General features: G+C 44.5%; 1 long non-coding RNA gene across 1 annotated transcript; it reads left to right on the forward strand.

Moving 5' to 3' along the window:
• Positions 1-5418: 5418 nt before the first annotated feature.
• Positions 5419-6403, forward strand: LOC133437497 (uncharacterized). The gene is made up of 3 exons (XR_009780938.1): positions 5419-5873; positions 6005-6230; positions 6308-6403. It is a non-coding gene; the product is annotated as an uncharacterized LOC133437497 (long non-coding RNA).
• The last annotated feature ends 21217 nt before the right edge of the window (positions 6404-27620 follow it).

Raw genomic sequence — 27620 nt, forward strand, 5'->3', positions numbered from 1 at the left:
AGCAGGGCTAAGGATACTGCGAGAGACTCATTCAGAATACAGCAACATTGAGATTGATGACTGTGCTGAATTTGAAAGTCTCGAAGAGGGAGATGCTCCACAGGAAGCCCCAGATGCTGCACAGCTCATGGAGCCCAGACATCCGGAAGGAGACATGGAACCCGCTGCAGGCACATCTGGTGAAAAGCAGCCCAATGAGGTGGACGACGACAAGGAAAAGGAAGACCTCAGGCCTGGTCTGGCCTTGGACACGTGCATGCAGCCTCTTGACATAGCACAGGAGGTTTTGTCATATGGGGATGGCATATTTAGCATTGCTCCTGCCCAAGGAAACAAACCTGTCGGTTTCTTTGCCATTCCTAAGCTTGAAGCCATGGCCTTTCCTGTTCAGTTCCCAACCGGAGAGAACACCTTGGATGAGGGCAGAATAATCCATCTGTCCCCAAGTGTGTACTTCAATTCAAGGCTCTTCTCTGTGGATGCCCGCTTTGCGAGGGACCAGAGTTATCTGTTCTTTTCCCAGTTTGTGACGGAAACGCACATCGCTAGGAACAGCATGTCCATCCAAACACGCAAGGGGAAGAAATTCACCAAAGATGGGAGGACAATTTCCAATAAGATGATTCAGGACAAAGAGGAGCTGGAACAACTCATCCAAAATAGGGATGCGACCCGTTTCATGCAACCCCTCCGAGGCACTCCAGCGTATTGGGAGAAAACGCTGCGAGATCTTTTCGCCATGGTCAGACAGTTGGGCAAGCCGACGTTTTTCCTAACGTTTTCTGCCGCCGAAATGAGATGGCCGGAGGTTATTGATATTATCAAAGCTCAACAAGGTGAGCAAGGGGACTTCTCAAAGCTGGACTGGAATGAAAAGTGTGAGATTCTCCGCAGTAACCCTGTGACTGTGATGCGCTTGTTTGAGAAGCGAGTGGACGCGCTCATGACAGATCTGCTCCTGTCACCTGCACAGCCCATTGGTCCAGTGGAGGACTACTTTTTTCGGGTGGAATTTCAAGCTAGAGGTAGTCCACATATCCATATGCTGGTGTGGATCAAAGATGCACCAGAGATTGAGGATCCTGAGTGCTGCAAGGATGTCATCCAATTCATTGACCGCTATATATGCTGTCAGATGCCTGATGTGGACACGGACCCCGAGCTCCACAAAATAGTGTCTGAGGTTCAGGTTCACAGCCGCAACCACTCCAAAACATGCAGGAAAGGCAATGTATCGTGCAGATTTGGTTTTCCAAAACTGCCCATGGATCAAACGATCATTGGCTGCACACCTTGGGGGGCTGTTGATGATGGTGATGATGAAGATGTCAAGAAAGACGATGCCCAGAAAGACCAAGACTGTGGACAAAACGATGTTGGCGGGCATAAAAAATGTGGGGAAAAGTCCAAGGATTCCAAGAAGAGTCAGAAGAAGTCCAAGAAGAGCAAAAAATTCCTCTCAAAGCAGCAACAGATGGCTAAGGAAAAGCTGAAGCCGGTGAGAGATCTTCTAATGGACCCAAATGCCTCTTTCAAGGACTTGGCAGAGTTGTTGCAAAAATGTGACTTGCATCCTGAAGAGTACTCGCACAGTGTCAGATCCCTCACCAGTGGAATGGTGGTCTACAATAAGCGTGACCCCAAGGACTGCTGGGTGAATGGATACAACCCTGACCTGTTGCGAGCATGGAACGCCAACATGGACATCCAGTATGTCATTGACGATTTCAGTTGCATCATGTATATGATGTCGTACGTCTCCAAGCCAGAGCACGAGATGACTGAATTCCTTGACTCTGTCATCCGTGATGTACGGAAATCTGGCGTTAATAAACGGGATGAGATGAAGCAGATTATGCAGGCGTATGCTAAACACCGAGAGGTTAGCGCTCAGGAGTCTGTGGCACGGGTATGCAGCCTACCGCTGAAAAAGTGCTCGCGTTCTGTAATTTTTATACAGACGGAGGACGACGGTATGAGAATGAGTCTTCCGATGAGCAGGCTGCAGAACATGGCCGCAGATGAAGAGGACGTTTGGATGGCAGGATTGCCGGAAAAATACATGCAGAGGCCTGATACAGGCGAGTTTCGAGAAATGTGTCTGGCTGACTTCACATCCAATTACAGGGTCCTCTACGGTCAGCAACGTCAATCGGCTACTGCCATTCCCCTCCAGAACGACCACGGGTGTATCCAGAAGAGGACTTCGGGAAAACCTGCCGTCATCCGGTTTACTCGTTTCTCAGAGAAGAAAGATCCGGAAAAGTATTACAGACGGCTCCTAAAACTGTACTGGCCACACAGAGAGGATGCTGATCTGAAGCCGGAACGCTACCCGACCTACGAAGCGTTTTATAAAAGTGGTCGGCGTCCGGGCCGATTGCCTGTGAAAAAGTACGTCAACTTCAATAGAAGGCGCTACGAAGGAGAGGGTAGGAAAATCGACAAAGCCCTCGAACGGTTTCGAAAGGAGGGACCCATCCGCAACGCGTGGAATAGTTTTGCACCAGAGGTTGAGGTGGATCGTTTAGAGTGTGTCGCTCAGCGAGAAGCCATAAACCCTGGCGAGGAGGAACAGGAGCAGCTTCCAGATTTTCAGCTTCAAGGTGAGAGCAGTGGAGCCATGCCAGCAATCCAGGCGCCGGAATTGAGCCCCGACTTTGTGAGGAACATGTTTCGAAGCCTCAATGAGATGCAGGCGTCCGCCTTCTACGCCATACGCGAATGGTGTTTGAAACGCGTCTGGGGTCAGGATCCTGAACCCTTTTTTTACTTCATCTCTGGGGGAGCCGGTTGTGGCAAGTCCCATGTGATCAAGTGTGTTTATCAGGAGGCCACCAAGATTCTGCGCCAACTTCCCAGGTTACGCAATGAAGGTGACATGTCTAAGCCTTCAGTGCTGTTGGCGGCGTTTACTGGCACCGCCGCTTTCAATATCTCTGGCAAAACACTGCACTCACTGCTGAAGCTGCCGAGAAGCCTGAAACCTCCGTATCAAGGTCTCGGAAACACACTGGACGAAGTGAGGGTAACACTGTCCAATGCGGAGATCTTGATTATTGATGAGATATCCATGGTCTCTAAGGATCTGTTTTCCTATGTCCACTGGAGATTTCAGCAGATCAGAGGAAACAGGAGACCATTTGGAGGGATGTCTGTCCTTGCAGTTGGCGACTTTTACCAACTGCCGCCCCTTGGTAAAGGCAAACCGCTATGCGTTTTTGAGGATGATGTGCTCGACCTCTGGCAAGATTTCAAGCTGGTCAATCTGACAGAGATAATGCGGCAGAAAGATGATCGCACTTTTGCCGAGCTCTTGAACAGGATTAGAACCAGGAATAAGGAGGATCCGCTCAGCGCGGATGACGAAGCTCTGCTCGCTCAGGCCGTTGTGGAGGCCGGAGATTGTCCGACAGACGCCCTTCATATCTTTGCCACCAACAAAGAGGTTGACGAGCACAACGCTGCAATTTTAACTGCCTTAAAGTTGCAAGTTGTAGAGATTCCAGCGCAAGACTTTAGAAAAGATCTGCGAACTGGAGAAATGAAACCTGCGTATGATTCCTTTAAAGGCAATAAAAGGGATTTACCTGACAACCTGCAAGCGGCTCAAGGAGCACGAGTCATGGTGATCAGGAATCTCGATATTGAGGACGGGATTGTAAATGGCACTTTTGGAACAATTGCCAACATTGTCACCACCACCGAAGACGGACTGACTGTGGTCAAGCTCATTGGACTCGAATTGGATAATCCCACGGCAGGCCAGAAATTCCGCAAGAAGATTCAAGGGGCGGAGGATAACTTGGTGTACGTGGAAAGGTTCGAGGAAAGCACGAGCATAAGGGGGATGGTTCGACGGCAGTTCCCGATGAAGCTGGCCTTCGGCTGTACAGCTCATAAAGTGCAAGGCATGACTGTGCAGTCTGCTGTGGTGTCCTTGAAGCACATTTTTGAACCCGGAATGGCCTATGTCGCCCTGAGCCGGACGACCTCACTTCAAGGACTATGGATCAGAGACTTTGAAGAAAAGAAGATCTATGCGAATCCTAAAATCACCACATCGATGGAGACTATGAGTCACGCCTCATTCGAGAGTGCAAGACCGCTTTTGCACTTTGTCAAGACCGCAGACCACACTGGTCCAACTTTGACAATAGTCCATCACAATTGTCAAGGACTTCCGTCGCACATGGAGGACATCAGGTCCCACCATGAATTCAGACTTGCTGATGTCCTGTGCATCACCGAATCCCATCTGTCGGGATCATTTGTTTCTCCAGACTTCCAGCTGGAGGGATATGAGATGTTTGCGCGCAACAGAAATGTCTCATATTCTAACAGAGCGGATATGGCTATGAAAGATGGAGGTGGAGTTGCAGTGTACTACAGGAGCTGTCTACAAGCAGAGGCCCGACGGTACATTCAAAATGTGCCCGACCTTGAATTCGCCGTCGTCAAGGTTGAGGGTCCTGTCAGAGCATTGATAGCCACTGTGTACAGACCACCAAATATCCAACTTGACGTGTTTCTTGCAAACATGCAAAGCCTCTTGGACACTTTAGAGATGATGGGTTGCCAGCCTGTAGTGGTTTGTGGAGACTTCAATGAAGACTTGCTCTCCAAAGGGAAGAAAGCCATATGGGAGTTGTTTCGGTCCAGAGGCTATAGCCAGCTTGTTTCCGCTGCAACGACCGAAAAGCGGACACTGATTGATCATATTTACATATCGCAACCACAATGTTGCCTTCAATCAGGTGTGCTGCAATCGTATCACAGTTATCACGATCCGGTGTACTGTGTTTTGACTTCGCCAGAAGCGGGAGGCTTGTCTTCTGAGTGAAGTGGTTTTGCTTTAGTGGTGTTGTGTCTGGATGCCTGTGGGGAATGTGGCCTCGGGTCCAAGTCATCTGTGAAGTACTCTTTGGCAGAGTTCACAGCTTGTTGTTGATGGTGGTTGGGGTTGAGCAAGATGGCCTGTTGTTGTTGTTAGGGTAGTTGTTGTTAGGGTAGTTCTTGTGGTTCATTGTGTTATTTTCTTTTGGTATCTGGATGCTTATGGTGAATATGGCCTGGGGTCCAACTCATGGTGGTTTTGGGTTGAGAAAGGTTTCCTCTTGTGGTCTTTTATTGTGGAAAAGAGCCCTTGTAGGTATGTTGTTTAATTCGGAAAAGGTGCCCAGCCCAGATGAAATGGTAGGTATGCGGTAAGTATTTTCATCCACATCCTTCTCATTCCCTCCCCTTCTCTCTTCCTTCCCCACCTTTCCCTCTCTAGCACCCCCTCTCTGTTTATCTGTTTTTGTGTATGTCTGTCATCTGTGTTTGTCTGCGTGTGCGTCTGTCTGCGTGTGTGTGTGTGTGTGTGTGTGTGTGTGTGTGTGTGCGCGTGTGTGTGCGTCTGTGTGTGTGTGTTGGCACACACTGCTGTGTGCTAACACAGGGTATGTGTGAAGCGTCTAGTGCAGTAGTGTGGTGCTTGGAGCTAGTGCATGTTGCTGCATTGTGCTGCTCTCTGCTCACTGCTTCTGCCGCTGGCTAGCCTTCTGAATGGAGGGTGAAAAGAAGAAGCTGACTTAGTTAGCTTCCTCCTGCCAGTACAAAGCCTCTCCACTACCAAGACTCCTGCAGTGCCTCCCCGGGGCCACACACGGAAACTGGGTACCTCACGGTCCCAGGCTAAACTGCAGGGGATCTCGGAGCAGCAGCGGGCCCCAGAGACACGGCGTCAGGGCCACCACTGTGTGGATAAACCCTGGTGCCTGTCAACCGCTGTCCCAGCTATGGGTGAATAGTCCCCCTGCAGGTGTAATGTTGTCAGTTGTACTTACAGAGCCACTGAGGATGCAGGCAAGGTGCACTTACAGACAGAGGTGAGTATACTGTTAGATAGTTTGATTTGACTTTTCAATGCTCACATTTCTTTGAAGTTTTTTAATCTTATGTTAAAAAAACTTTTCAACACACATGTATAAAGTTGTTTTCATTCTCCTTTGGTGTACAGCCAGGATCAGGCATACCTGGGCTGGCTACAGGAAGGGGTCCAGGAGCAGCAGGAGCCAGTAGAGCCATGGATGACCTGCGGTTGGTCATGGGAAGAGCTGCAGCAATGTAGCAGCACTCTGCTGCATCAGCGAGACTTCCTAGACGGTCCAACATGTGTCCAAGGGGCCACAGCAGCAGTTCAATGTGTCTCAGGCAGGTGCTCATCAGCCAGATGCTCTGCCAATGTATGCAGCTTTCTTCTTGATGATTCACTTGCTTTGAAAACTACAACCTATTGATTATTTCTTTGTTTCCAAATCAGGGCTACAACAGATCCAGGTAGCAGACCAAGTGACAACAGCAGCTCTGGAGACAACTCTATTGATGCAGCAACCACACAGAGGTAAGATTTTCTATTGTCCTGGTGTGTGAGCAATTGTAAGGCTAATTTGTATACTGAATTTAAATTCAGAAATAACTATGATCAGGGCTGCACATAAGTGGGCCGCCAGAGCGCATGCGCCGTCAAAATCCACAGTGCGCTGTCAATCTTGCGCTGCAAAGCGCTTTTGCGTACCAACAGCTGGGGCTCATATTATTGGTTGTGGCCAGACCAGAATACTAATATTAAAAAATCTATTGGGAGAGCTTTTCCCCAGAACTGCCACTCAAAGTTGGTACTGGCCAATCACAGCGCGTCCGTTGCTGCGGTGGGTTGGGCAGGGAGAGAGGTAAGCTTCAGCTTTACTGAACAAACTCCGACACGTCTCGTCAAAATGTCCAAGAAGCAAGCGCCATTAAGTAATTATTTTGGCGTTCCACCACCACCAACTACAAAGAGACGCCAAACTGAACCACTACCCGTGGATAGAAACAGAAAACGTGTGTTTGCCGAGAAGTGGCTGCATGATGTTACGCGGCGACGCGCACCGTAGGTTCGCGCTCCCGCGTATCCTACCCCGTAAGCTCTGCGTTGGTGCAACGCGGAACCATAAATCAGCCAGCGTCCGTCACTGCGTGCAGCAGTTTCCTGCAGCATCAAGACGCTGCTCTGATTATGGCTCAAAGTTTATGAAAACCCCAAATAAAAAATAAATTAGAGAATATTTTATGAAATCAATAAACAATTCCATTATCAAAATTATAACAAATAAAGGTTTAACATATCTTGCTTTGCATGTAATAAGACTAGGTAATATATTAGTTTCACCTTTTAAGTTGAATTATTGAAATAGATTAACTTTTACACCATATTCTAGTTGAATTATTGAAATAAATTAACTTTTACACCATATTCTAGTTGAATTATTGAAATAAGTTAACTTTTACACCAAATTCTAGTTGAATTATTGAAATAAGTTAACTTTTACACCAAATTCTAGTTGAATTATTGAAATAAATTAACTTTTACAGCATATTCTAGTTGAATTATTGAAATAAATTAACTTTTACAGCATATTCTAGTTGAATTATTGAAATAAATTAACTTTTACACCATATTCTAGTTGAATTATTGAAATAAATTAACTTTTACACCATTTTCTAGTTGAATTATTGAAATAAATTAACTTTTACACCATATTCTAGTTGAATTATTGAAATAAATTAACTTTGTAAAGGACCATATTGAGCCATTCATCTTTATAAGTGAATAAATATCGTTTTGCCTATAACTTATTCCTGCATCCCTCTTTTATCGATCCGGCGAGACGGGTCACCGCGTTTTTGGAGGCCCAAGTCACATATCCAGGGGCTCCTCTGAGCACCAGACCAAAATAGTTATGTGCAGCCCTGACTATGATGTATGTTGTGCTGATATCTCTGTTTTTGTGTATTCAGGAAAGAGGAAGATGACCACTGCTCTGCACTGTCCAAAGACATTCTGCTGCCACATGAATGCCCATCAGACAGAGGGATCCTCACTGGTTTTGATGTGGACCTTTGACCTCTGTGAGTCTCAATCCTTGTAAAGGACTCAGGACTTATTTTGTCCTCACATCTGTTGTGAATGGAAGTCTATTGTCCATATTTCCAACTTTAATTGTCACAATAACAGTTCGGTTTTTGATATTTTAATGAGAGGCTCTTGGTCTGACCAATCATGGTAGATTGACCCAGACTTCTCTATTCTTTTGTTCTGCATTGTAAGGCTTCAATTCTCTCAAAATTAAATTCTTGACATGTTTTTATGATCATACACTTAACTGCATTATATTGTTTTATCTTTATGTTCTTAATGAATGTTGTCCACATGATTATTACTTACCTTTTGATGATCTAAATTACAATTGTATTATTAGCACAATGATCTTGTCTGCACCCATACAATTTTGAATGCATCTGTAATTTCATTCTTGCATAATTTTTATATTTTTGAAATATTATCTTAAGCTTAATTCACTTCAAGATTAATATTGTGTAAAACCATATACTACTTAAAGACATATGTAAAATGTTATGCAGAACAATTTACTTGAATCAGAGTTGTTTACTTTGTTGACTATTTGACATTTAATAAACATGTTTGTACAGTACTGGTTTTGTCCTGGTGTTCCATATAATAGAGGTGTTATTGATGATTATTATATAATTTAATTTCTAAATGTATTGGATTAACTGTTGTTTGACCATATGATTATCATCTGGGCAAATGGACACACACATACAGACACATGTGCAATGATGTCATCGCTCACTTCAAGCTCCAAGCCTTCAAGATTTTTCCACTTTCTTCCATACATTATCATCATACTCCCACAGTTTTTACTCTACATGCAGAGTACATGCATAGACTCACTCATTCAGTCACTCAAACACAGACACACACTCACTAGCTCTACTCTCTGACAGACACACACACACACACACACACACACACACACACACGTCCATAGGTGTGCATGAACTCTTCAGGGAAACACACACAATCCTCAGAAAACGAAAGGTGGATGTCCTGAAGCAAGGCCGGAAGCTGAAGTGCTCTAGTGTATATCTAAATGATCACCTGACGAGGAGAAACGCCTACATTGCCCGCCAAGCACGTGTTCTGAGGAAGGATAACAAAATACAAGCCACCTGGACTGCCACCTGTAAGATCTACATTAAGCTTAATGGAAACCCAGAGGTTGCAAATACACTGCTTATCCATGAACTTTCAGAGCTGGATCAATATGTCTGATGAATGTGATGATGATTTAACAACTTGAGGTATGTGATAAGATGACTGGTATAAACAAACTACCTACAGGCTTAGTCCTTGCACATATTAACATGTAGTTTGAGGAATAAAATCCAAGACCTTTCTTTATTTTTGCAATTGAACAATATAGATATTCTTGCAATTTCTGAAACCTCCTGGACAGTTTTATAAACAATTCAGAAGTTTCTATAAGTGGCTATTCAATTTATAGACATGATAGAAATAGGTTTGGAGGTGTGGCCATTCTAATACATGACCATTATCCTGTTAAATTGAGACATGACTTGATGGTTGATGATGTTGAAGTGTTATGGCTGCAGGTACATCTCCCCTATTTAAAACCAATACTTGTTGGATGTTGTTACAGGCCACCTAGTGTCAGGATAGAATATTTAAATGCATTATGTAATATGCTAGACAAAGTGACTGAAGAAAACTGAGAGATGTACTGGATGGGTGATCTGAACATTGATTGGCTATCTGATGAGTGTGCTCTCAAGAACAAGCTTAAATATATGACTGATGTGTGGTTTATCCCAATTAATTTATCAACCTACAAGAATTTCTATTAACACTGCTAGATCTCCAACATCAAAATGTATCCATCATATTTTCACTAATACCCCTGATATGTGCTCCACACCTGTTTTTGTACCAGTTTAGTGACCATAACTGTGTGGCTGTCTCCAGGAGAAAAAAGCGTCCTAAAGCCTGTCCCAATATTATGGTAAAAAGAACTTATAAGACATTCAATGAGGATAATTTTCTCACTGAGCTGGATAACATTAAGTATGTGCTATTGAGAGTTGTTAACAGTCATGCTCCGTTAAAAAAGTTTACAGTTAAAGCCAAAAGTGCTCCTTGGATTGATTCTGAATTAAAGAGTTTAATGGCTCAAAGGACTAAGAAGGTTGCTGTTCTCTCGGGTTCTCTTGTGGACAGAAAACTTTATTGTATACAAAGGCATCATGTGACCAAAGTGAACAGAGTCAAAAAGAAAAAACTTCTATCAGAAAAGAATTTCTGACAGTGGTACGGACAGTAAGAAATTATGGAATGTACTTAATGAAATTATGGGGAAAAAATCTACCTGTACCTCTTTTGTTGAACTGAATGGAGTTTATTTAAATAAGCCAACTCAGATTGCAAATTATTTCAAGGATTATTTTGTTAACAAGGGTTCTAAACTCAGAGAGAAAATGCATTGTACTGTTGATACTAACTCAGATGAGCTGATAAAAAAATTAATTATGAAAAACAAGTTATGTCATTTTGAATGTCATCTGGTCAGTGTTGTGCGGGTGGAATTGCTGCTGAAATCTTTGACTGTTGGTGGGTCTGCTGGAATGGACAACTTGGACAATAGGCTATTGAGATCATCTGCTGCGGTAATTTCGAAGCCTCTCTGTCACATGTTCAACAGGTGTCTGATTAGTGGTGTGTGTCCTAAACATTGGAAGGAGGGTTAGATCATTCCTTTACCCAAATATACAAAATCAACTTTCTGCGGTCCAAATAGTAGGCCTATAAGTATTTTACCTGTTCTCAGTAAATTATTGGAGATGATAGTATTCAAGCAAGTACAAGATTACTTTTCTTACAATGATTTAACAACAATGTTCCAACATGCTTATAGGTCTGGCCACTCCACCTGCACTGCAATGACACAGATGTCCAATAACTGGTTAACATCAATTGATGACTCGATGCTTGTGGGAACAGCATTGCTTGACTTCAGTGCTGCCTTTGATGTGATTGAGCATGACATTTTAATTTCTAAACTCATTAATTATGGTTTTAATTTTTCTACAATTCAATGGTTTAAGAGCTATTTGTCTGAAAGGTCACAAAAAGTTAATTTTAAAAGGTGCCTTATCGCATAGTAAGTCATTGGACTGTGGAGTCCCCCAGGGTAGCTGCCAAATCGCGATCATCCGGCAGTAGTCCGTGGCACTTCAAAATTTCCCGGGAATTTTGGTCTAGTTAGTGCCACGGCTGCGCCACGTGGCACTCCTCCTCCATTGAGATGCGCAAGCTCAATGGAGGAGGAGTGCCTCGTGCGCAGCACGAGGCACTCTTACTATTGCTCAGGCTTATTATTATTATATATTCTTCCGTAAAAACTTTGGCGCGTAACTAGTCCCGCAGCTTTGAGAAAACGCGAAAAGTAAAAACGTACAAACGTGCGCCTTAATCGGGAATCGATTGGTATGACTTTTATAAGCAATTGGCGTGCACGTTTTTGCGCAACGTGCACAAACGTGCACTTTTTGCCCCATCCGGAACGCATTGCGTGAACTTTGGGGCCTCACCACTCGCACACCGTTACTCGAAAAATTCTGAACCGATTTAGAAAGTTGTAGGCCCTGAATTTAACTACAGTCCTGTGGATTTTCAGAACGATGGCACGAATAGTTTTTGCACGAAGTGCAAAAACATTTCCAAATTTCCAAACTAATGGGGAAGATTTTCCCATGCATTTCAATGGCGCCATTATAAGCGGATGGGAAAATGTTGAGAAAAAAAGACAAAATTCACCTCTTTTCCGAGTCACGTATCTTTCTCATACTTGGACGTAGAAACGTCATTCAAACATCAAAACGGAGGAAAACTTCTCTTCTCTCTCCAAACCCCGGACTGTTTTTTCCTAAAATGTACACTTTTCAAGATATGAGCCCTCAAGCGAGGTCTGGAAATCACTTTTTTTCAAATCTAGAGCACGGGAGTCAGTTTGCTAGAGTGTAGTTACACTGAAAAAAAAACATGATTTCTTATTTGTAACTCGAGGTCACGGCCAAACCGTAAAAGGTAGACAGATCATTTTTGGTCAGAATATAGACATAGGTGTTGTGATTTATAAAATGTGACTTTGACAGGCGTGGTGTGCACAAAATTTTAACGGGGGGCCCAACAGACGCGCCAATTCCTGTCTCGCTGTTCATTGACTCCCATGTTAAAAAACATTTTCTTAAAAAAGATCTCATTTTTGTTTTCGAATTGCCGTTACTAACACATTTTAAGGAATATCTGAATGAAAATAAGATTGACAGAATGTTCTGGGTTCTCCGTCTCTCACGGTGTTTTCATATTTCTGCTAAGAGCTACGGTTTGACCGCAAGGTGGAGTGATTTCAGGTTTGTCACAACAGAAAATCTAGCTGTCATTCCCGCTCCCTCTGTATCAGGTTCTTGTTGCCCCTAACAACCAGAGCTCAGGTGTACTGATTAGACTGACCCAGACCTGGTCACATCACCCAGTCATTACAGACTTCATGTAATATAACCTGGAAAATGGAGGAATCTGAACCCTGACCTTTTGACCTTACATGATCCCCAGTCCTGCTGGGAACAGGTTCATGGGATATATATGTATATTATTATTATTATACATATAAATATTTACATTTGTATATTATATATACATATTAGCCCCGCCCCTTCTTGTGATTGGCCGATACGTTAAAGTCCAATATCTTTTGAATGGTTTGACATACAGAGGCATGGGTGGTGTCAAATGACTAAGTATCGAGGCCCTGACCCTCATTGGTGCAAATTAGCCCCGCCCCTTCTTCTGATTGGCCGATACGTTATAGTCCAATATCTTTTGAATGGTTTGACATACAGAGACATGGGTGGTGTCAAATGACTAAGTATCGAGTCCCTGACCCTCATTGGTGCAAATTAGCCCCGCCCCTTCTTCTGATTGGCTGATACGTTAAAGTCCAATATCTTTTGAATGGTTTGACATACAGAGACATGGGTGGTGTCAAATGACTAAGTATCGAGTCCCTGACCCTCATTGGTTCAAATTAGCCCCGCCCCTTCTTCTGATTGGCCGATACGTTAAAGTCCAATATCTTTTGAATGGTTTGACATACAGAGACATGGGTGGTGTCAAATGACTAAGTATCGAGTCCCTGACCCTCATTGGTTCAAATTAGCCCCGCCCCTTCTTCTGATTGGCTGATACGTTAAAGTCCAATATCTTTTGAATGGTTTGACATACAGAGACATGGGTGGTGTCAAATGACTAACTATCAAGTCCCTGACCCTCATTGGTGCAAATTAGCCACGCCCCTTCTTCTGATTGGCTGATACGTTAAAGTCCAATATCTTTTGAATGGTTTGACATACAGAGACATGGGTGGTGTCAAATGACTAAGTATCGAGTCCCTGACCCTCATTGGTTCAAATTAGCCCCGCCCCTTCTTCTGATTGGCCGATACGTTAAAGTCCAATATCTTTTGAATGGTTTGACATACAGAGACATGGGTGGTGTCAAATGACTAAGTATCGAGTCCCTGACCCTCATTGGTTCAAATTAGCCCCGCCCCTTCTTCTGATTGGCTGATACGTTAAAGTCCAATATCTTTTGAATGGTTTGACATACAGAGACATGGGTGGTGTCAAATGACTAAGTATCGAGTCCCTGACCCTCATTGGTGCAAATTAGCCCCGCCCCTTCTTCTGATTGGCTGATACGTTAAAGTCCAATATCTTTTGAATGGTTTGACATACAGAGACATGGGTGGTGTCAAATGACTAAGTATGGAGTCCCTGACCCTCATTGGTGCAAATTAGCCACGCCCCTTCTTCTGATTGGCCAAGACGTTATAGTCCAATATCTTTTGAATGGTTTGACATACAGAGACATGGGTGGTGTCAAATGACTAAGTATCGAGTCCCTGACCCTCATTGGTGCAAATTAGCCCCGCCCCTTCTTCTGATTGGCCGATACGTTATAGTCCAATATCTTTTGAATGGTTTGACATAGAGAGTCATGGGTGGTGTCAAATGACTAAGTATCGAGTCCTTGACCTTCATGGGTGCATCCCGCGATCATCCGGCAGTAGTCCGTGGCACTTCAAAATTTCCCGGGAATTTTGTCTAGTTTATTATTATTATTCCATATTCTTCCGTATAAACTTCGGCGCGTAACTAGTTGCGCAGCTTTGAGAAAACTCAAAAAGTAAAAACGTAGAAACGTGCGCCTTAATCGGGAATCGATTGGTATGACTTTTATTAGCGATTGGCGTGCACGTTTTTGCGCAACGTGCACAAACGTGCACTTTTTGCCCCATCCGGAACGCATTGCGTCAACTTTGGGGCCTCACCACTCGCACACCGTTACTCGAAAAATTATGAACCGATTTAGAAAGTTGTAGGCCCTGAATTTAACTACATTCCTGTGGATTTTCAGAACGATGGCACGAATAGTTTTTGCACGAAGTGCAAAAACATTTCCAAATTTCCAAACTAATGGGGACCATGTATTTGTATGGGGCAGCATTTCACACTGTGTGTGGGATGAGGTTAAAAAAAAAAAAATCACCTTTTTTCTGAGTCACCTATCTTTCTCATACTTGCACGTAGAAAGGTCATTCAAACTTCAAAACGGAGGAAAACTTCTCTTCTCTCTCTAAACCCCGGACTGTTTTTTCCTAAAATGTACACTTTTCAAGATATGAGCGCTCAAGCGAGGACTGGAAATCACTTTTTTGTCAAATCTTCAGTGCGGTTCTAATTGATCAGAGTGCGAGAGACTTTAAAAAAATGATCATAATTTTTATTTGTAACTCGACCTCACGGCCAAACCGTAAAAGGTAGACAGATCATTTTTGGTCAGAATATAGACATAGGTTTTGTGATTCATAAAATGTGACTTTGACAGGTGTGGTGTGCACAAAATTTGAACGGGGAGACTAACAGCCATGCCAAATCCTGTCTTTCTCTCCATTGACTCCCATAATAAATAACGTTTTCTTCAAAAAAATCTCATTTTTGTTTTCGAATTGCCGTTACTAACACATTTTAAGGAATATCTGAATAAAATTAAGATTGTCAGAATCTTCCGGGTTCTGTCTCTCTCACGATGTCTTTGTTTTTCTGCTAGGAGCTACAGTTTGATTACAAGGTGAAGTTATTTGAGGCTTGTCAAATCCGAAGAACTAGCTGAGTCATTCCAATACAATATACACTACCATACTTCCGGGTCATGTGACCCAGAACTAGTCACATGACCCACTCAATGCAGACTTCATAATACTTTACCTTGGATAATGGAGGAATCTGAACCCTGACCTTTTGACCTTACATGATCCCCAGTCCTGCTGGGGACAGGTTCATGGGATATATATGTATATTATTATTATTATACATATAAATATTTACATTTGTATATTATATATACATATTAGCCCCGCCCCTTCTTCTGATTGGCCGATACGTTATAGTCCAATATCTTTTGAATGGTTTGACATAGAGACTCACGGGTGGTATCAAATGACTAAGTATCGAGCCCCTGACACTCATTGGTGCAAATTAGCCCCGCCCCTTCTTCTGATTGGCTGATACGTTAAAGTCCAATATCTTTTGAATGGTTTGACATACAGAGACATGGGTGGTGTCAAATGACTAAGTATCGAGTCCCTGACCCTCATTGGTGCAAATTAGCCCCGCCCCTTCTTCTGATTGGCCGATACGTTATAGTCCAATATCTTTTGAATGGTTTGACATACAGAGACATGGGTGGTGTCAAATGACTAAGTATCGAGTCCCTGACCCTCATTGGTGCAAATTAGCCACGCCCCTTCTTCTGATTGGCTGATACGTTAAAGTCCAATATCTTTTGAATGGTTTGACATACAGAGACATGGGTGGTGTCAAATGACTAAGTATCGAGTCCCTGACCCTCATTGGTGCAAATTAGCCCCTCCCCTTCTTCTGATTGGCTGATACGTTAAAGTCCAATATCTTTTGAATGGTTTGACATACAGAGACATGGGTGGTGTCAAATGACTAAGTATGGAGTCCCTCACCCTCATTGGTGCAAATTAGCCACGCCCCTTCTTCTGATTGGCCGATACGTTATAGTCCAATATCTTTTGAATGGTTTGACATACAGAGACATGGGTGGTGTCAAATGACCAAGTATCGAGTCCCTGACCCTCATTGGTGCAAATTAGCCACGCCCCTTCTTCTGATTGGCCGATACGTTAAAGTCCAATATCTTTTGAATGGTTTGACATACAGAGACATGGGTGGTGTCAAATGACTAAGTATCGAGTCCCTGACCCTCATTGGTGCAAATTAGCCACGCCCCTTCTTCTGATTGGCCGATACGTTATAGTCCAATATCTTTTGAATGGTTTGACATAGAGAGTCATGGGTGGTGTCAAATGACCAAGTATCGAGTCCTTGACCTTCATGGGTGCATCCCGCGATCATCCGGCAGTAGTCCGTGGCACTTCAAAATTTCCCGGGAATTTTGTCTAGTTAGTGCCACGGCTGCGCCACGTGGCACTCCTCCTCCATTGAGATGCGCAAGCTCAATGGAGGAGGAGTGCCTCGTGCGCAGCACGAGGCACTCATACTATTGCTCAGGCTTCTTTATTTATTTATTCTTCCGTATAAACTTCGGCGCGTAACTAGTCCCACAGCTTTGAGAAAACGCGAAAAGTAAAAACGTAGAAACGTGCGCCTTAATCGGGAATCGATGGGTATGACTTTTATTAGCGATTGACGTGCACGTTTTTGCGCAACGTGCACAAACGTGCGCTTTTTGCCCCATCCGGAACGCATTGCGTGAACTTTGGGGCCTCACCACTCGCACACCGTTACTCGAAAAATTCTGAACCGATTTAGAAAGTTGTAGGCCCTGAATTTAACTACAGTCCTGTGGATTTTCAGAGCGATGGCACAAATAGTTTTTGCACGAAGTGCAAAAACATTTCCAAATTTCCAAACTAATGGGGAGACCATTTTGCCATGTATTCCTATGGCGCCATTCAAAGCGGATGGGAAAATGTCGAGAAAAAAGACAAAATTCACCTTTTTTTCAGAGTCACGTATCTTTCTCATACTTGCACGTAGAAACGTCATTCAAACTTCAAAACGGAGGAAAACTTCTCTTCTCTCTCTAAACCCCGGACTGTTTTTTCCTAAAATGTACACTTTTCAAGATATGAGCCCTCAAGCGAGGTCTGGAAATCACTTTTTTTCAAATCTAGAGCACGGGAGTCAGTTTGCTAGAGTGTAGTTACACTGAAAAAAAAACATGATTTCTTATTTGTAACTCGAGGTCACGGCCAAACCGTAAAAGGTAGACAGATCATTTTTGGTCAGAATATAGACATAGGTGTTGTGATTTATAAAATGTGACTTTCACAGGCGTGGTGTGCACAAAATTTTAACGGTGGAGCCAACAGACACGCCAATTCCTGTCTGTCTCTTCATTGACTCCCATGTTAAATGAAGTTTTCTTAAAAAAAATCTCATTTTTGTTTTCGAATTGCCGTTACTAACACATTTTAAGGAATATCTGAATAAAATTAAGATTGTCAGAATCTTCCGGGTTCTGTCTCTCTCACGATGTCTTTGTTTTTCTGATAGGAGCTACAGTTTGATTACAAGGTGAAGTTATTTGAGGCTTGTCAAATCCAAAAAACTAGCTGAGTCATTCCAATACAATATACACTACCATACTTCCGGGTCATGTGACCCAGAACTGGTCACATGACACATCAATGCAGACTTCATAATACTTTACCTTGGATAATGGAGGAATCTGAACCCTGACCTTACATGATCCCCATTTTATTTTTATAGGATGTTAGTGTTATTATGGGATGGCAGGTGTTTTTATAGGATGTTAGTGTTATTATGGGATGGCAGGTGTTTTTTTAAGGTTTTTAGCGTTATTATGGGATGGCAGGTGTTTTTATAGGATGTTAGTGTTATTATGGGATGGTAGGTGTTTATTATGGGATGGTAGTGTTATTGGTGTTAGCGGTCCCATTAGCGGTTCTGTTAGCGGTCCTGTTAGCGATCCCGTTAGCGGTCCAGTTAGCGATCCCGTTAGCGGTCCAGTTAGCGACCCCGTTAGCAATCCCGTTAGCGGTCCCGTTAGCGGTTGTTAGCGATCCCGTTAGCAATCCCGTTAGCGGCTCGGTTAGCGGTCCCGTTAGCGATCCCGTTAGCGATCCCGTTAGCGGTCCCGTTAGCGGTCCCGTTAGCGGTTCCGTTAGCGATCCCGTTAGCGGTCCCGTTAGCGGTCCCGTTAGCGGTTCCGTTAGCGGTTGTTAGCGGCTCGGTTAGCGATTCCGTTAGCGGCTCGGTTAGCGGTCCCGTTAGCGATCCCGTTAGCGCTCCCGTTAGCGGTTCAGTTAGCGGTTCTGTTAGCGCTCCTGTTAGCGGTTCCGTTAGCGGTTGTTAGCGGTCCCGTTAGCGACCCCATTAGCGGCTCCGTTAGCGATCCCGTTAGCGATCCCGTTAGCGGTCCCGTTAGCGGTCCCGTTAGCGGTCCCGTTAGCGGTCCCGTTAGCGGTTCCGTTAGCGGTTGTTAGCGGCTCGGTTAGCGATTCCGTTAGCGGCTCGGTTAGCGGTCCCGTTAGCGATCCCGTTAGCGATCCCGTTAGCGGTTCAGTTAGCGGTTCTGTTAGCGCTCCTGTTAGCGGTTCCGTTAGCGGTTGTTAGCGGTCCCGTTAGCGACCCCATTAGCGGCTCCGTTAGCGATCCCGTTAGCGATCCCGTTAGCGGTCCCGTTAGCGGTCCCGTTAGCGGTCCCGTTAGCGGTTCCGTTAGCGATCCCATTAGCGGTCCCGTTAGCGGTCCCGTTAGCGGTCCCGTTAGCGGTCCCGTTAGCGGTTGTTAGCGGCTCGGTTAGCGATTCCGTTAACGGCTCGGTTAGCGGTCCCGTTAGCGATCCCGTTAGCGATCCCTTTAGCGGTTCAGTTAGCGGTTCTGTTAGCGGTACTGTTAGCGGTTTCGTTAGCGGTTGTTAGCGGTCCCGTTAGCGACCCCATTAGCGGCTCCGTTAGCGATCCCGTTAGCGATCCCGTTAGCGGTCCCGTTAGCGGTCCCGTTAGCGGTCCTGTTAGCGGTTCCGTTAGCGGTCCCATTAGCGGTCCCGTTAGCGGTCCCGTTAGCGGTTCCGTTAGCGGTTGTTAGCAGCTCGGTTAGCGATTCCGTTAGCGGCTCGGTTAGCGGTCCCGTTAGCGGTCCCGTTAGCGATCCCTTTAGCGATCCCGTTAGCGGTTCAGTTAGCGATCCCGTTAGAGGTTCCGTTAGCGGTTCTGTTAGCTATCCCGTTAGCGGTCCCGTTAGCGGTCTTGTTAGCGGCTCTATTAGCCTATTACATATTTTCTGTAATAACTTTTGAATGGTTTGACATAGAGAGTCATGGGTGGTGTCAAATGACTTGACCTTCATGGGTGCAAATAAGCCCCGCGATCATCCGGCAGTAGTCCGTGGCACTTCAAAATTTCCCGGGAATTTTGTCTAGTTATTATATATTCTTCCGTAAAAACTTCGGCGCGTAACTAGTCCCGCAGCTTTGAGAAAACGCGAAAAGTAAAAACGTACAAACGTGCGCCTTAATCGGGAATCGATTGGTATGACTTTTATAAGCAATTGGCGTGCACGTTTTTGCGCAACGTGCACAAACGTGCGCTTTTTGCCCCATCCGGAACGCATTGCGTGAACTTTGGGGCCTCACCACTCGCACACCGTTACTCAAAAAATTCTGAACCGAATTAGAAAGTTGTAGGCCCTGAATTTAACTACAGTCCTGTGGATTTTCAGAACGATGGCACGAATAGTTTTTGCACGAAGTGCAAAAACATTTCCAAATTTCCAAACTAATGGGGAAGATTTTCCCATGCATTTCAATGGCGCCATTATAAGCGGATGGGAAAATGTTGAGAAAAAAAAGACAAAATTCACCTTTTTTCCGAGTCACGTATCTTTCTCATACTTGCACGTAGAAACGTCATTCAAACTTCAAAACGGAGGAAAACTTCTCTTCTCTCTCCAAACCCCGGACTGTTTTTTCCTAAAATGTACACTTTTCAAGATATGAGCGCTCAAGCGAGGACTGGAAATCACTTTTTTGTCAAATCTTCAGTGCGGTTCGAATTCATTAGAGTGGAGAGACTTTCGAAAAATGTTCATAATTTTTATTTGTAACTCGAGCTCACGGGCAAACCGTAAAAGCTAGAAAGATAATTTTTGGTCAGAATGTAGACATGGATGTTGAGATTCATAAAATGTGACTTTGACAGGCGTGGTGTGCACACAATTTTAACGGGGGGCCCAACAGACACGCCAAATCCTGTCTCGCTCTCCATTGAGTCCCATGTTAAATGAAGTTTTCTTCAAAAAAATCTCATTTTTGTTTTCGAATTGCCGTTACTAACACATTTTAAGGAATATCTGAATGAAAATAAGATTGACAGAATGTTCTGGGTTCTCCGTCTCTCACGATGTTTTCATTTTTCTGCTAAGAGCTACGGTTTGACCGCAAAGTGGAGTGATTTGAGGTTTGTCACAACCGAAAATCTAGCTGTCATTCCCGCTCCCTCTGTATCAGGTTCTTGTTGCCCCTAACAACCACAGCACAGCTGTGCTGATTAGACTGACCCAGACCTTGTCACATGACACAGTCATTACAGACTTCATGTAATATAACCTGGATAATGGAGAAATCTGAACCCTGACCTTTTGACCTTACATGATCCCCAGTCCTGCTGGGAACAGGTTCATTGGATATATATGTATATTATTATTATTATACATATAAATATTTACATTTGTATATTATATATACAAATTAGCCCCGCCCCTTCTTCTGATTGGCCGATACGTTATAGTCCAATATCTTTTGAATGGTTTGACATAGAGACTCACGGGTGGTGTCAAATGACTAAGTATCGAGCCCCTGACCCTCATTGGTGCAAATTAGCCCCGCCCCTTCTTCTGATTGGCTGATACGTTAAAGTCCAATATCTTTTGAATGGTTTGACATACAGAGACATGGGTGGTGTCAAATGACTAAGTATCGAGTCCCTGACCCTCATTGGTGCAAATTAGCCACGCCCCTTCTTCTGATTGGCCGATACGTTATAGTCCAATATCTTTTGAATGGTTTGACATACAGAGACATGGGTGGTGTCAAATGACTAAGTATCGAGTCCCTGACCCTCATTGGTGCAAATTAGCCACGCCCCTTCTTCTGATTGGCTGATACGTTAAAGTCCAATATCTTTTGAATGGTTTGACATACAGAGACATGGGTGGTGTCAAATGACTAAGTATCGAGTCCCTGACCCTCATTGGTGCAAATTAGCCCCGCCCCTTCTTCTGATTGGCTGATACGTTAAAGTCCAATATCTTTTGAATGGTTTGACATACAGAGACATGGGTGGTGTCAAATGACTAAGTATGGAGTCCCTGACCCTCATTGGTGCAAATTAGCCACGCCCCTTCTTCTGATTGGCCGATACGTTATAGTCCAATATCTTTTGAATGGTTTGACATACAGAGACATGGGTGGTGTCAAATGACCAAGTATCGAGTCCCTGACCCTCATTGGTGCAAATTAGCCACGCCCCTTCTTCTGATTGGCTGATACGTTAAAGTCCAATATCTTTTGAATGGTTTGACATACAGAGACATGGGTGGTGTCAAATGACTAAGTATCGAGTCCCTGACCCTCATTGGTGCAAATTAGCCACGCCCCTTCTTCTGATTGGCCGATACGTTATAGTCCAATATCTTTTGAATGGTTTGACATAGAGAGTCATGGGTGGTGTCAAATGACCAAGTATCGAGTCCTTGACCTTCATGGGTGCATCCCGCGATCATCCGGCAGTAGTCCGTGGCACTTCAAAATTTCCCGGGAATTTTGGTCTAGTTTATTATTATTATTCCATATTCTTCCGTATAAACTTCGGCGCGTAACTAGTTGCGCAGCTTTGAGAAAACTCAAAAAGTAAAAACGTAGAAACGTGCGCCTTAATCGGGAATCGATTGGTATGACTTTTATTAGCGATTGGCGTGCACGTTTTTGCGCAACGTGCACAAACGTGCACTTTTTGCCCCATCCGGAACGCATTGCGTCAACTTTGGGGCCTCACCACTCGCACACCGTTACTCGAAAAATTATGAACCGATTTAGAAAGTTGTAGGCCCTGAATTTAACTACATTCCTGTGGATTTTCAGAACGATGGCACGAATAGTTTTTGCACGAAGTGCAAAAACATTTCCAAATTTCCAAACTAATGGGGACCATGTATTTGTATGGGGCAGCATTTCACACTGTGTGTGGGATGAGGTTAAAAAAAAAAAAATCACCTTTTTTCTGAGTCACCTATCTTTCTCATACTTGCACGTAGAAAGGTCATTCAAACTTCAAAACGGAGGAAAACTTCTCTTCTCTCTCTAAACCCCGGACTGTTTTTTCCTAAAATGTACACTTTTCAAGATATGAGCGCTCAAGCGAGGACTGGAAATCACTTTTTTGTCAAATCTTCAGTGCGGTTCTAATTGATCAGAGTGCGAGAGACTTTAAAAAAATGATCATAATTTTTATTTGTAACTCGACCTCACGGCCAAACCGTAAAAGGTAGACAGATCATTTTTGGTCAGAATATAGACATAGGTTTTGTGATTCATAAAATGTGACTTTGACAGGTGTGGTGTGCACAAAATTTGAACGGGGAGACTAACAGCCATGCCAAATCCTGTCTTTCTCTCCATTGACTCCCATAATAAATAACGTTTTCTTCAAAAAAATCTCATTTTTGTTTTCGAATTGCCGTTACTAACACATTTTAAGGAATATCTGAATAAAATTAAGATTGTCAGAATCTTCCGGGTTCTGTCTCTCTCACGATGTCTTTGTTTTTCTGCTAGGAGCTACAGTTTGATTACAAGGTGAAGTTATTTGAGGCTTGTCAAATCCGAAGAACTAGCTGAGTCATTCCAATACAATATACACTACCATACTTCCGGGTCATGTGACCCAGAACTAGTCACATGACCCACTCAATGCAGACTTCATAATACTTTACCTTGGATAATGGAGGAATCTGAACCCTGACCTTTTGACCTTACATGATCCCCAGTCCTGCTGGGGACAGGTTCATGGGATATATATGTATATTATTATTATTATACATATAAATATTTACATTTGTATATTATATATACATATTAGCCCCGCCCCTTCTTCTGATTGGCCGATACGTTATAGTCCAATATCTTTTGAATGGTTTGACATAGAGACTCACGGGTGGTATCAAATGACTAAGTATCGAGCCCCTGACACTCATTGGTGCAAATTAGCCCCGCCCCTTCTTCTGATTGGCTGATACGTTAAAGTCCAATATCTTTTGAATGGTTTGACATACAGAGACATGGGTGGTGTCAAATGACTAAGTATCGAGTCCCTGACCCTCATTGGTGCAAATTAGCCACGCCCCTTCTTCTGATTGGCCGATACGTTATAGTCCAATATCTTTTGAATGGTTTGACATACAGAGACATGGGTGGTGTCAAATGACTAAGTATCGAGTCCGTGACCCTCATTGGTGCAAATTAGCCACGCCCCTTCTTCTGATTGGCTGATACGTTAAAGTCCAATATCTTTTGAATGGTTTGACATACAGAGACATGGGTGGTGTCAAATGACTAAGTATCGAGTCCCTGACCCTCATTGGTGCAAATTAGCCCCGCCCCTTCTTCTGATTGGCTGATACGTTAAAGTCCAATATCTTTTGAATGGTTTGACATACAGAGACATGGGTGGTGTCAAATGACTAAGTATGGAGTCCCTCACCCTCATTGGTGCAAATTAGCCACGCCCCTTCTTCTGATTGGCCGATACGTTATAGTCCAATATCTTTTGAATGGTTTGACATACAGAGACATGGGTGGTGTCAAATGACCAAGTATCGAGTCCCTGACCCTCATTGGTGCAAATTAGCCACGCCCCTTCTTCTGATTGGCCGATACGTTAAAGTCCAATATCTTTTGAATGGTTTGACATACAGAGACATGGGTGGTGTCAAATGACTAAGTATCGAGTCCCTGACCCTCATTGGTGCAAATTAGCCACGCCCCTTCTTCTGATTGGCCGATACGTTATAGTCCAATATCTTTTGAATGGTTTGACATAGAGAGTCATGGGTGGTGTCAAATGACCAAGTATCGAGTCCTTGACCTTCATGGGTGCATCCCGCGATCATCCGGCAGTAGTCCGTGGCACTTCAAAATTTCCCGGGAATTTTGTCTAGTTATTTATATATTCTTCCGTAAAAACTTTGTCCGGCTACTCCTCCTACAGCTTTGAGAAAACGCGAAAAGTAAAAACGTAGAAACGTGCGCCTTAATCGGGAATCGATGGGTATGACTTTTATTAGCGATTGGCGTGCACGTTTTTGCGCAACGTGCACAAACGTGCGCTTTTTGCCCCATCCGGAACGCATTGCGTGAACTTTGGGGCTTCACCACTCGCACACCGTTACTCGAAAAATTCTGATCCGATTTAGAAAGTTGTAGGCCCTGAATTTAACTACAGTCCTGTGGATTTTCAGAACGATGGCACGAATAGTTTTTGCACGAAGTGCAAAAACATTTCCAAATTTCCAAACTAATGGGGAAGATTTTCCCATGCATTTCAATGGCGCCATTATAAGCGGATGGGAAAATGTTGAGAAAAAAAAGACAAAATTCACCTTTTTTCCGAGTCACGTATCTTTCTCATACTTGCACGTAGAAACGTCATTCAAACTTCAAAACGGAGGAAAACTTCTCTTCTCTCTCCAAACCCGAAACTGTTTTTTCCTAAAATGTACACTTTTCAAGATATGAGCCCTCAAGCGAGGACTGGAAATCACTTTTTTTCAAATCTAGAGCACGGGAGTCAGTTTGCTAGAGTGTAGTTACACTGAAAAAAAAACATGATTTCTTATTTGTAACTCGAGCTCACGGGCAAACCGTAAAAGGTAGACAGATAATTTTTGGTCAGAATATAGACATAGGTGTTGTGATTCATAAAATGTGACTTTGACAGGCGTGGTGTGCACAAAATTTTAACGGGGGAGCCAACAGACACGCCAGTTCCTGTCTCTCTCTTCATTGACTCCCATGTTAAATGAAGTTTTCTTAAAAAAAATCTCATTTTTGTTTTCGAATTGCCGTTACTAACACATTTTAAGGAATATCTGTATGAAAATAACATTTAGATAATCTGGTAGGTTCTCTGATTCTCAAAATGTTTTCGTTTTTCTGCTAAGAGCTACGGTTTGAGCGCAAAGTGGAGTGATTTCAGGTTTGTCACAACCGAAAATCCAGCTGAGTCATTCCCGCTCCCTCTGTATCAGGTTCTTGTTGCCCCTAGCAACCAGAGCTCAGCTGTTGACTGATTAGACTGACCCAGAACTGGTCACATGACTCACTCAGTACAGAATTCATAGTATAACCTGGAAAATGGAGAAATCTGAACCCTGACCTTTTAACCTTAGATGAACACACACACACACACACACACACACACACACACACACACACACACACACACACACACACACACACACACACACACACACACACACACACACGATAGGTGTTATTATGGGATGTCAGGTGTTTTTATAGGATGTTAGTGTTATTATGGGATGTCAGGTGTTTTTATAGGATGTTAGTGTTATTATGGGATGTCAGGTGTTTTTATAGGATGTTAGTGTTATTATGGGATGGCAGGTGTTTTTATAGGATGTTAGTGTTATTATGGGATGTTAGTGTTATTATGGGATGGTATGTGTTTATTATGGGATGGTAGTGTTATTGGTGTTAGCGGTCCCGTTAGCGGTTCTGTTAGCGGTCCTGTTAGCGATCCCGTTAGCGGTCCCGTTAGCGGTCCAGTTAGCGATCCCGTTAGCGGTCCAGTTAGCGACCCCGTTAGCGGTCCCGTTAGCAATCCCGTTAGCGGTCCCGTTAGCGGTTGTTAGCGATCCCGTTAGCGGTTGTTAGCGATCCCGTTAGCGATCCCGTTAGCGGCTTGGTTAGCGATCTCGTTAGCGGCTCGGTTAGCGGTCCCGTTAGCGGTTCAGTTAGCGATTCCGTTAGCGATCCCGTTAGCGGTCCCGTTAGCGGTCCCGTTAGCGGTCCCGTTAGCGGTTCCGCTAGCGGTTGTTAGCGATCCCGTTAGCGGTCCCGTTAGCGGTTCAGTTAGCGATTCCGTTAGCGATCCCGTTAGCGGTCCCGTTAGCGGTCCAGTTAGCGATCCCGTTAGCGGTCCAGTTAGCGACCCCGTTAGCGGTCCCGTTAGCGGTTCCGCTAGCGGTTGTTAGCGAACCCGTTAGCGGTCCCGTTAGCGGTTCTGTTAGCGGTCCTGTTAGCGGTTCCGTTAGCGGTTGTTAGCGGTCCCGTTAGCGATCCCATTAGCGGCTCGGTTAGCAATCCCGTTAGCGGCTCGGTTAGCGGTCCCGTTAGCGGTTCAGTTAGCGATTCCGTTAGCGATCCCGTTAGCGGTACCGTTAGCGGTCCAGTTAGCGATCCCGTTAGCGGTCCAGTTAGCGACCCCGTTAGCGGTCCCGTTAGCAATCCCATTAGCGGTCCCGTTAGCGGTTCCGCTAGCGGTTGTTAGCGATCCCGTTAGCGGTTCTGTTAGCGGTTCTGTTAGCGGTCCCGTTAGCGGTTCTGTTAGCGGTTGTTAGCGGTCCCGTTAGCGATCCCATTAGCGGCTCGGTTAGCGGTCCCGTTAGCGGTTGTTAGCGATCCCGTTAGCGGTTCTGTTAGCGGTTCTGTTAGCGGTCCCGTTAGCGGTTCTGTTAGCGGTTGTTAGCGGTCCCGTTAGCGATCCCATTAGCGGCTCGGTTAGCGGTCCCGTTAGCGATCCCGTTAGCGATCCCGTTAGCGATCCCGTTATCGATCCCGTTAGCGATCCCGTTAGCGGTCCCGTTAGCGGTTCCGTTAGCGGTTCCGTTAGCGATCCCATTAGCGGTCCCGTTAGCGGTTCCGTTAGCGGTTGTTAGCGGCTCGGTTAGCGATCCCGTTAGCGGCTCGGTTAGCGGTCCCGTTAGCGATCCCGTTAGCGATCCCCTTAGCGATCCCGTTAGCGGTTCTATATTTTCTGTAATAACTTTTGAATGGTTTGACATAGAGAGTCATGGGTGGTGTCATTGGAATCTGTATCGAGTCCTTGACCTTCATGGGTGCAAATAAGCCCCGCGATCATCCGGCAGTAGTCCGTGGCACTTCAAAATTTCCCGGGAATTTTGTCTAGTTAGTGCCACGGCTGCGCCACGTGGCACTCCTCCTCCATTGAGATGCGCAAGCTCAATGGAGGAGGAGTGCCTCGTGCGCAGCACGAGGCACTAATACTATTGCTCAGGCTTATTAGTGCCACGGCTGCGCCACGTGGCACTCCTCCTCCATTGAGATGCGCAAGCTCAATGGAGGAGGAGTGCCTCGTGCGCAGCACGAGGCACTAATACTATTGCTCAGGCTTATTATTAGTGCCACGGCTGCGCCACGTGGCACTCCTCCTCCATTGAGATGCGCAAGCTCAATGGAGGAGGAGTGCCTCGTGCGCAGCACGAGGCACTAATACTATTGCTCAGGCTTATTATTTATTTATTATTAGTGCCACGGC

Source organism: Cololabis saira, unplaced genomic scaffold, assembly GCF_033807715.1.
Source record: "Cololabis saira isolate AMF1-May2022 unplaced genomic scaffold, fColSai1.1 scf083, whole genome shotgun sequence".
Lineage (NCBI taxonomy): Eukaryota > Metazoa > Chordata > Actinopteri > Beloniformes > Belonidae > Cololabis > Cololabis saira.